We start from the raw sequence: 10415 nt of genomic DNA, 5'->3' as shown, positions 1-10415 counted from the left end.
TTTTTTTTTTTTTTTTTTTTTTTTTTGCAGTATGGGGCATTGAACTCAGGACCCTGCGCTTGCTTGCCAGGCAAATGCTTATTCTATTGAGCTATCTCCCTGGCCCTTTCTTTTCTTTTCTTTTCTTTTTGAGACAGGGTCTTACTATGTAGTCCACCCTGACCTAAACTTACCATGTAGCCCAGGCTGGCCCTGATCTCATTGCAATCTTCCTGCTTCAGCCTCCTGAGTGCTGGGATTACAGGGGTGCACCAGTATGCCCTACAGAAAGATTATTTTTGGGGGGCCGGGGAAATAGCTCAGTAGAATAAGCACTTGCCTGGCAAGTTCAGGGGCCTGAGTTCAATCCCCGGTTCCGCCAAAAAAAAAAGATTATTTTTTTCTGTGTATTTAGTACAGGGCCTACAGGGTGTTCAGGGTCTCACTACGAAGATTGGACTCGCATTGATCCTCCTGTTTTCAGCCTCCCAAGTGCTGGGATTGCAGGCTCAGGCCACCAGCCCAGTCTCAGTCCCTGTCTCAGCGCGCCGCGGGGGCGGGGCCGGCGCAGCTCGCTGGGGATGGCGTCCCGGCCGGCCGCTGCACGCTGCCTAAGCAGGCGCTTCAGTCTGCTGAGCTCTCTGGCCGGTCCTACATAGATGTTTGAAGGAGGACTTTCAGAACTGCTTCAGAAAGCAACAAGAATGAAGGAATCTGTGTTTATAGCACGGGAGAGGACTGTGAGGAAGGGAAATGGCGGCGTGACTTTTACTGTAGTGATTAAACATTTTTTAATTTAAATATTGATGGTATTTTGTGATCAAACCCCAAAGGAAGTACGCTGGGACGTTCTGCTATGTGACACGTGGAATGATCACCCAAGGTGAAGTGTGAAGTGGTTAGATTAAGCTAATTTATATATCACCTCCCTTCCAAACTTTTTTTTTTATAAACCTCTGCAATTAGTTTATTAGTATCATCCAGGACTCAGATGTTCAGTATTCCTCCTAAAGTACATAAACAAATACAAATGGAAAGAATCCAAGTTAAAATTATGTAACAAAACAGCACTCCATCACAAAAGCGTGTAAAATCACAAGAACCCTATTTTAAAACACTGGCACTTTAAGAGGGATAATTTCAAAGCCCACAAAATAGCCAAATTTTTCCTTAAACTGCTAAGCAGACAAACATGACTCTAATAGTTTTGTCAAGGACAACTCAAATAAATTGGGTAATCCATACTTTTTTTTAATATTTATTTATTTTTATTACATTTATTTATTGTGTGTGTGTGGCCAGCTCAGCCCACCAGGGGGCGGGTCTGGCTGGCATGTGCTGCTGGGGATCGAACCGCAGTCCCTGTGCTTTGCCAAGCTTGTTTCAAGTAGGTGCTTTAGACCACTGAGCCATCTCTCCAGCCCTGGTAATCCATACTTAAGATGTGAAACTTTTCTTCTAAATGGGAGACCCTAAGATAGAAAATCTATCCTTTTCTAATTTGTGGCCTAACTTTAAAACTTTTACGGGTCAAGTTTCCTGAGCAGTCCATATTTAGATAAATGGGTAAAGGCATGCACACCAGCACTTCCCCTGCCTTCACTGTGAATGCTAACCAAACACTGGAGTCCTGTATTTTAAGCTCACCTGTTGGGGATATATTCCTGGGCCTCTTTTAATGTGGGAACTGCACAATGTAACTGCCGTTACATGGTAATGGGAGTGAAGAGTCCTCATGTAGAGATCAGAACGTTATTTTTTTCTATGAGTCCTTCAAAGACAGACTTTCAGATTGCTTGATTCTAATAACTTCATGCTATCTATCTATGAACAAAACTAATCACTCTTTACAAAGGGCTATGTGAAATTTTTTTATCAATAAGTGAGATTTTGGAGTTTTATGGATTAAAATGTTCTCAGTTTGACTTTTACTACCCCATCACGATATGCAGGGTGTGTAGATAGAAGCTTGGCATCCGCTAACTATATGAAAAGATAAACACTCATAATTCATGTGATTCAAAATGGGCAAAAGCAAAAGACTAGCTTCCTTTCAAGAAGTTTCAGACCTATGAAAAGCACAACAATACCAACAAAAAAAATTGTATTTACTTAGAAGCATTCAGAATGTCAACAAAACAGTTGCAACTTTTTTTTTTTTTTTTTGCAATTGCAGAGTGGTATTCAGTTAACAGAACAACAATTATTTCGTATAAGCTGCATCAGAGACAACTGAAGAGGAAAAACTACCATCCCCATGTATAACTAATCTGTGCTTCGCACCAACAAGACCCTGCTTTAAATGTCCACTCCAATTTACAACCCCCATACTGTACCAGGCAAGGTTAGTGGCTACTGAAAATCCCACCAGGACAGGGCTACCTAAACACACATTCGGTAGTGTGTGAACTGTACAAAAAAAAAGACACTGTATAGTTTAAAAACAAATCTTACACAGCTTTACATTTCAATTTTTTTTTTCTTTAAAAGCAGTGAGTTGTGTACAGGGGGGTTAAATGCTTTATAGACAAGAAAAAAAACCCACTAGAACCAGCTTATTCATAATCATCCTCTTCTTCATCCTCCTCATCCTCTTCTTCATCTTCTTCTTCCTCTTCATCCTCATCTTCCTCCTCCTCCTTCTCTTCCTTCCTTTTCTTGCTTTTTTCAGCCCTCACGACTCCCTTTTCTGCTGCATCAGGTTTTCCTTTATCCCAGTAGGCAGCGATGTCCTTTTCATACTTTTCCTTTGGCTTAGCAACCTTTTTCCTATATGGCTGCTTGTCATCTACTGCAGTATTATTCCACATTTCTCCAAGTTCCTTTGTGACATCACCAATGGAGAGGCCAGGATGTTCTCCTTTGATTTTTGGGCGATACTCAGAACAGAACAAGAAGAAGGCTGAAGGAGGCCTCTTGGGCGCATCGGGATCCTTGAACTTCTTTTTTGTTTCTCCTTTAGGAGGAATATAAATTTTCATTTCTCTTTCATAATGAGCCCTGTCTGCCTTTGCCATACTTCAAATTTTCCTTTTTCTTTAGCAGACATAGTCTTCCACCTCTCTGAGCACTTCTTAGAAAAATCTGAGAAGTTAACAGAAGCATCTGGGTGCTTCTTGTGCTCCTCTCAGCAAGTTTGCACAAGGAATGCATGTGATAGGGGGGCTGGGGAGATGGCTCAGTGGAATAAGCACTTGCCTGGCAAGGGCCTGAGTTCAATCCCCAGTTCCACCAAAAAAAAAAAAAAAAAAAAAAAGAATGCATGTGATGATATCTTGCCTCTCGGCTTCTTAGGATCTCCTTTGCCCATGTTTACTTGTTTTCCTCAGTGGGATACAGAGTCGCCCAGCGCCCATCCGGCTCTCACTTGCCCCATTGCTGTCTCTATGGAGCTCAGTCTTTTTTTTTCTTTTGTGGTGAGGCATTTGATATTAAATCCTGCAAGATGTTGTTTTCCCCTTCATACCTAGCATGCATCTCTAAAAATACACTCATTTGCATTCACAACCAAAATGTCATTCTCACACCTATGACAAGTACATACCTGATGCCAATTGCTGGCATCACTTAATACTTATACAGTTATCTAAGTTTCTTGATTGACTCAGAAAATTTATTTTATAAGGGCCGCCCAAATAGCTCAGCGGATTCAAGTGCCTGCAAGCAGGCGCAGGGGCCAAGGGTTCAATCCCCAGCCCCAGGACACGCCTGAGACTGCAATTGAGACTGGGCATGGTGGTATGTGCCTGTAATCTCAGCTCTTGGGAGGCTGTGAGCAGGAGGATCATTATGAGTCTGATCTAGTCGTGAGACCCTGAACACCCTGTAGACCTTCCCTGAAATACAAAAAAGTAATAAAATAAAATGAATATTTTAAGCCCAGGTCTCCCTAGATGCTGCCCCTCAACTCACTATGGCGCCCAGGCCGGCCTCACACTTCTGGCGGTCCTCCTCCTGCCTTGGCCTCCTGGGTGTTTCCGTGGCAAGCGAGCACCACCGCACCTGGCTCTGCTTTGCCTCTGACTGGGGCCTTCTCATCTCAAAGTCCCTACATTAGTTTCTTACCCTAAAGCGTCGTTAGCGCTTAGATCTAGATATCTCTCAAGTCTCTGCATGGAAGGTGACCGGATTCCGGGGAACCGCATCCACCGGTAGATCCCTGCACTGATGCGTCCGTGGCAGACTGCGCCGTCAGGAGGTGAGGCTGCTTGGACGTGGCCCCCATGGTGCAGCCTGGAAGGTCCATTCTTGCCCCCTACTCTCCCGCTTCCCGGCTGCTGTGCACCGAGCCTCCTTACTCCCCAGGCTCCTCTTCCGTCCTGTTCCCACCTTGGAGCATGCCACCTATGGCTGGAAACTGCAGGCCGGAGCCTGTGCCTCATCCTTGCACTTGTGGCCTTCAGGTATGTCGTCTTAGTGGCTGGAAGTGGCTAAGACACAGGAGATGGAATCCAGCAAGGTATGTGCCCTACCACTGCGTTATACACCCAGCCTCCTCCTGAATGGTTGGATTGGGCACGGGCCTGCCAGAGGGTCACTAGGGCCACATAAGGGTGTGGCTGAATCTCTTCATTAAAAGTTGCAGAACATGGGCTGGCCGGATAGCTCAGCAGGCTAGCCTGCTTAGGCAGAGCACAGAGGTGGGCCAGCGTGCAGGCCCTGCCCCCAGGGTGCTCTGAGACGGCGAATGAGACTGGATGTGGTGGCACACACCTGTAATCCCAGTGCTTGGGAGGCTGAAGACAGTAGTGAGACCTTGGAGAGCCTGTCCCAAATACAGAAAAAAAAGGGAAAAAAAAGTTGCAGGACATGCTGGGAGTGGTGCTGCATGCCTGTAATGCAGCACTCGGGAGGCTGAGGCAGGAGGATCACCTGGTGTTTGAAGCCAGCCTCGGCTGGGCTACAAAGTGAGCTTCAAGGCCAGCCTGAACCGCATAGTGAGACCTTGTCTCCAAAAAATAAATAAATAAATAAATAAATAAAGCAGCAGGGCCCAGTCATCATGATCCAATCCTGCTCACCCCAGAGGCCCACCTCCAAATACCATTATCAAAGGATTGGGGGGAGTCAGATCTTGGGGACCCACCCTACCCTATCACCTGTCCACCACCCAGGCTATGTAGTGGGGTTCCTGCAGTCTTCCCTCGCTGCAGCTGGTAACATGCTGGCCTGCCTCAAGGCTTCTGCAGTGAAAACACGCTTTTTCTCACCATGCCTCGCTTAAAGGACACAACTCAGCAAATGGGAGGGAGGCCTGAAGCAAAGGAGGGGATTGTTGGGCCCATGTCCTTTGCAGGCCACCGTCCTCCCAGCATCTTGGTGAGCTCACTAACCCACAAGCTATGGAGTCCCTTCACTTAAGGGTTTTTTTTTTTGTTGTTGTTGTTGTTGTTGCTGTGTTTTGCTTTTTTGCCGATACTGAAGTTTAAATTCGGGGCCTTCACTCTGAGTTCCATCCTCAACCCCTTTAAAATTTTTTTTTTTTTTTTTATCTTGAGAGTGTCTTTCTGAATTGCCAAATCACCCAGGCTGGGCTGGAACTTGCGATCCTCCTGCCTCAGCCTCCCAGAGTGCTGGAATGACAGGAGTGAGCCCCTATGCCTGTCAATGTTTAGGGGTTCATGGAGGTCTCATCACTTGGACACAAGTCACTCATTGGCCATCACCGGTCAACTTTCTGTCCAGTCTGTCCTCCCAGAAGTGGTGGGGGAGATGGGGAAGGGATGAAAGGGCTGCCCCTCTCATCTTCCTGGAAGCCAGCTCCTTCCGCACTCTCCAGGGGCCCAGTCTGTAGTCTTCCTGGTGACCTAAGGAAGACTTCTCAGCTCAACCATCAAGGGCTTTCAGAGCCCTGTGGTGGGAACCACTGGGACAAAGGCCAAATGTTTACTATAAACTTTTTAATAAATTAATAAACCAGGGGCTGGTGAGATGGCTCAGTGGTCTAAAGTACCTACTTAGAACAAGCATAGCAAAGCCCAGGGACTGCGGTTCAATCCCCCAGCACCACATGCCAGCCAGCCTGCCCCCTGGTGGACTGAGCTGGCCACACACACACACACACAAATTAAAAAAAAATAAAAATAAATAAAAATAAATTAATAAACCAATAAATATATTTTTGAGATAAGCTCTGTGTATTAGTTACTCTTCTCTTGTTGCTGGGACAAATACCCAACACTCAAAATGAGGAAAGAAAAGGTTTATTTAGCTCGCAGTTACTGGAGGCTTCAAGACACTGGAGGAGAGGCTGGGGTGCTGTCTGTCCAGGACGGCCCAGTCCACACCTCTGAGAAAGCACAGGCTAGCCTGTTTAATGGTTCTTGCCCTCTGGCCCCGCCCTGGTCATCTGGCCCCGCCCCTCAAGCTGCATCTGCCCAATAATTTACATGAGGCTTTAGCGGGACAACTAGACACAAACCATAACATTCTGCCTCTGGACCCCCAAAGTCTCATGCACATCCCTTTGTCCAAAAGGCATTTTAGCCCATCTCTAAGAGTTGCTAAAGTCCCAACAGTTTCAGCACTGCTGAAAAGTCCAAGCCCCAAGTCTCCTCCAAGACCCAAGGCAAGCTCTCAAATGTGAGCCCCTGTACAAATGAAAAGTTAAACACTTCCAACATTCAAAGGCACAAGATAAACACTGTCATTCCAAAAGGTATACACAGGAGGATACAAAATAAGTCCGAAATCCAGCAGGGCAAACATTAAGTCCTATAGGTCCATGTGGAAAATCCGAAATAATCTGTGGCAAATTGTGAGCTCCATGTGGCTCTACCCTTATGACACTTCTGGTGGTTGTAATGCCTATGGCTTCTCTTTTAGGCTGGTTTTGCTCCCTGTTTGCTGTTTCCCTCAGATGATCCAGCCCTATCCCATGGCCCCGCCCCTCGGGCCCCACCCTGATCCTGGCTTTTCCCAATTTCTGGGGTTTCCATGGAATGGGCTTCTCACTCACAGCTTCACACACTGCCCTCTCAGGTGCCTACCGCCTGACCTCCCAGGCCTTCTTCTGAAATCTAGGAAGAAGCCTTCTTAACCTCAGAAATCCTGCATTCTGAATGCGCCAAAAACCAGCACTACATGGACGATACCAAGGGCTGCTGCCAGCTGGAGCACTAGCCAGGCTCTCTTCTCTCTTGGCTGCAGGGGTTGAGTGCCGGGATCGTTGAGCACTCTGACTGTGATCCTAAGGAGCAAATTCTCTATGCTGGCGCCATTCTGTAATCTGGTGTGGCCGCCGCCTCCATTCTGGAACATGGGGATCTGCGGCTCTCTCCTCCAAGCAAAGTCCCTCACCCTTGTGATTCTGAACCTGCCACCTCCCGTGATGCGCTCAGGACATCTTTTCTACTCTCCTGTTCCTCCTGGGCAGTGGAGATCTCTATCTTTGCGTTCCACAGTTTTATTGGAGCTTTCTTTCTGGCCAAACTCACAACGTTTTAGATCATTCTGCTGGGTTCTTTTCTTTTCATTCTCAACATAAATCTGACTAAGAGCCCCTAAAATAACCATGCCTCTGTCCCAATAGTTGACTGCTTTGAGATTTCCTTTGAAAGATTAGTCAGTCTGCCATGCTTAATCTCAGTCTTAGGCAAAGTGTCTGGACATGGGCAAAATTCAGACAAACTTTCTGCCAAGCCAAAGCACAAATGATCTGGAATCCAACAACCAATGCAGTCCTTCTTCCCAGCACAAACCTCCCCAGCCTGTTCTTTTTTTTTTTATTAGAACACAGTTTCTTTTTTTTTTTTTTAATTTTATTTATTTGTGTGTGTGTGTGTGTGTGTGTGTGTGGCCAGCTCAGCCCACCAGGGGGCAGGGCTGGCTGGCATGTGGTGCTGGGGATTGAACCACGGTCCCTGTGCTTTGCTTTAGCTTAGCTTGTTCTAAGTAGGTACTTTAGACCACTGAGCCATCTCACCAGCTCCTCCCCAGCCTGTTCTTTACAGGCCGATTTTCTATCAGTTCTCTGGTCTGAGCTCTGACCAGAATCTTCCCTCCAGAACAGCTGAAATTGTTCCAGCGTTTTGCTTGTAGGCGACATCTCCAAACGTTTCCTATTTCTTCCCATAAGCCATTCCCAAAATCTTGTAATCCACATCGTCAGGTGTAGCCACAGGAATGACCCCACTTCTTTGGTGCCAAATTGTGTATTAGGTACTCTTCTCTCCTTGCTGGGACAAATACCCCACACTCAAAATAAGGAAAGGAAAGGTTTCAGCCAGGGAAATGGCTCAGTAGAATAAGCGCTTACCTGGCAAGCACAGGGCTGGAGTTCAATCCCCGGTTCCCCCCCCCACTTAAAAAAAAAAAAAAAAGAAAGGTTTATTTAGTACACAGTTACTGGAGGTTTCAAGATACTGGGGGAGAGGCTGGAGCGCTGCGTGTCCAGGATGACCCTCTCCACATCTCTCAGAAAGCGCAGGCTAGCCAGTTTAATGGTTCATGCCTATCTGGCCCTGCCCCTGGGATTCCGCCCTGTTCCTCTGGCCCCGCCCCTCGGGCCCTGCCCCGGCCCCTCAGGCTCTGCACTGGTCCTCTGGCCCCGCCCTGGTCATCTGGCCCCGCCCTCAGGCTCCACCCAGGCCCTCAGGCTTCACCCCTCAGGCTCCGCCCTGGTCCTGTGGCCCCGCCCCTCAAGCCACTAGTTGCTCCTTCGGCAGCGTCTGCCACATAACTTCCATGAGGCTTTGAAGGGACAACTAGACATAAACCATAGCACTCTGGCTATGTATTCCAGGCTGGCCAGGAGTAGCTGTTATCAGAGTAACTGTTACCTAGGAGGCTGAGTCAGGAGCACTGCAAGTTCAAGGATGGCCTAGGCAACTTAGTGAGAGACCTTGTCTCAAAAGAAAAAATTAAAAGGGCTGGACCATAGCTCAGTAGTAGAGCATGTGCTTAGCGTGCCTAGAGCCACGGGTCCCATCTTTGGCAGAAAGAAAGAAGAAGGAAGAAAGAGAGGAAAACAGGAAGGAAGGAAGGAAGGGAGGGAGGGAGGGAGGGAGGAAGCAAGGAAGAGGAAGAAATGGGCAAAGCATTACGGTGCACGCACTGGGGAAGCTGAGGCAGGATAACTGCCATGAGTTCGAGGTCAGCCTGCGCTACATGGTGAGTCTAAGGTCAGCCTGGACTGCATAGTAAGCATGTCTCAAAAAAAGCAAAAACAAAAGAAAGAAAGAAACAAAAGAGAGAACGGGCGCAGAGACCTGACAGCTGAGGGGTGCGAACGGTGTGAACACCAGGAATAGGCTGCCGGGCTGGGAGCGCAGGTGCAAAGGCCCGCGGCACAGGCCCGGATCTCACACAGCAGGGAACAGGAGGGTGTGCTGGAATGCGCGAGAAGGCGAGGGAGGGGACAGCAGGGCGGAGACTGGGCCACTCCAGGCGCAGCGGACAGTGCACGGGAGCGGCTTGTTGTGACTCGGGTCCACTGGCGCCTGCGGCTGCTGGGCAGGGTCAGACCTTCTTACCCGGATTATTTGGAGTGACGCCGCCCTTCCTGCCTCCCACAAGGCTGAAATTTTTTCTTTGTGGTGCCTAGAATTAAACCACTATCTCACAGGCCCGGCAAGCGCTCTGGTACTGAGCCCCACCCCGGGCCTTTCAAGGTTATTTTGAGACAGCCTTGCTAGGTTGCCCAGGCTGCCCAAACCCTCGACCCTCCTGCCGCAGCCTCCTGCGTGGGCCAGAGGACAGAGGCAGAGCCCAGGTACAGCTCCGGACGGCCTCGGGCTTCCCTACACCCTTTTCCTAGACGTCGCCTTGCCCTGCAGGAAATAAAAGAACAGCTGCGCTTTGGCATAACTGCTTTATTTTTTCTTATGTTTTTTTGCGGAACCGGGGATTGAACTCAGACCCTTGCGTTTGCCAGGGAAGCGCTTATTCCACGGAGAAAAGGCCCCCTTTTCCCAACCGGACATCAAGCATCGCATATGCCGAGAACCTCACCGAGGAGAAGAGGGCCAGGGGCTGTCGGCATCGCGTCCCAGAGTGGCGGGGAGGGGACGCTAAGCAGCAGAATCGGCACTTCAAGACCCTGCAGAAATGGTCCTGGGAGAAGAAAGAGACACAGGCGGGGAGGAGAGAAATGAAGGAGGAGACAGAGGGAAGGCGGAAGGCGAAAAGAGAGAAAAGAATAGAAGGAGCGCCACGCCGCCAGCCGCCCGGGCGGGCGTTCCCACGGCACCGCGCACGCGCGCTCTGCGGCTGGGAGCTGCGCTACGGCGCACGCGCAGACGGCAGCTCCGGGCCTCTGCAGCGCCCCAGCTCGGAAGTACTTTTCCCACGGCCCCCTGGTAATTGCTGTCTGTAAACTCAGCAAAGAGCTGTTCCCCCCCCCACCCCGGCCCTGTGATCCCCGAGGACATCCACTCCGTTCCCAGTGACCATTTTCGCACATTATTTCCAGTCTTGGAGAGAACCCCCAAAGTAGG

This window comes from Octodon degus, unplaced genomic scaffold (assembly GCF_000260255.1).
Source record: "Octodon degus isolate 3935 unplaced genomic scaffold, OctDeg1.0 scaffold00050, whole genome shotgun sequence".
In the NCBI taxonomy this organism is placed as follows: Eukaryota; Metazoa; Chordata; class Mammalia; order Rodentia; family Octodontidae; genus Octodon; species Octodon degus.
The sequence above is the reverse complement of the archived record's forward strand: the minus strand, read 5'-3'. Positions refer to the sequence as shown.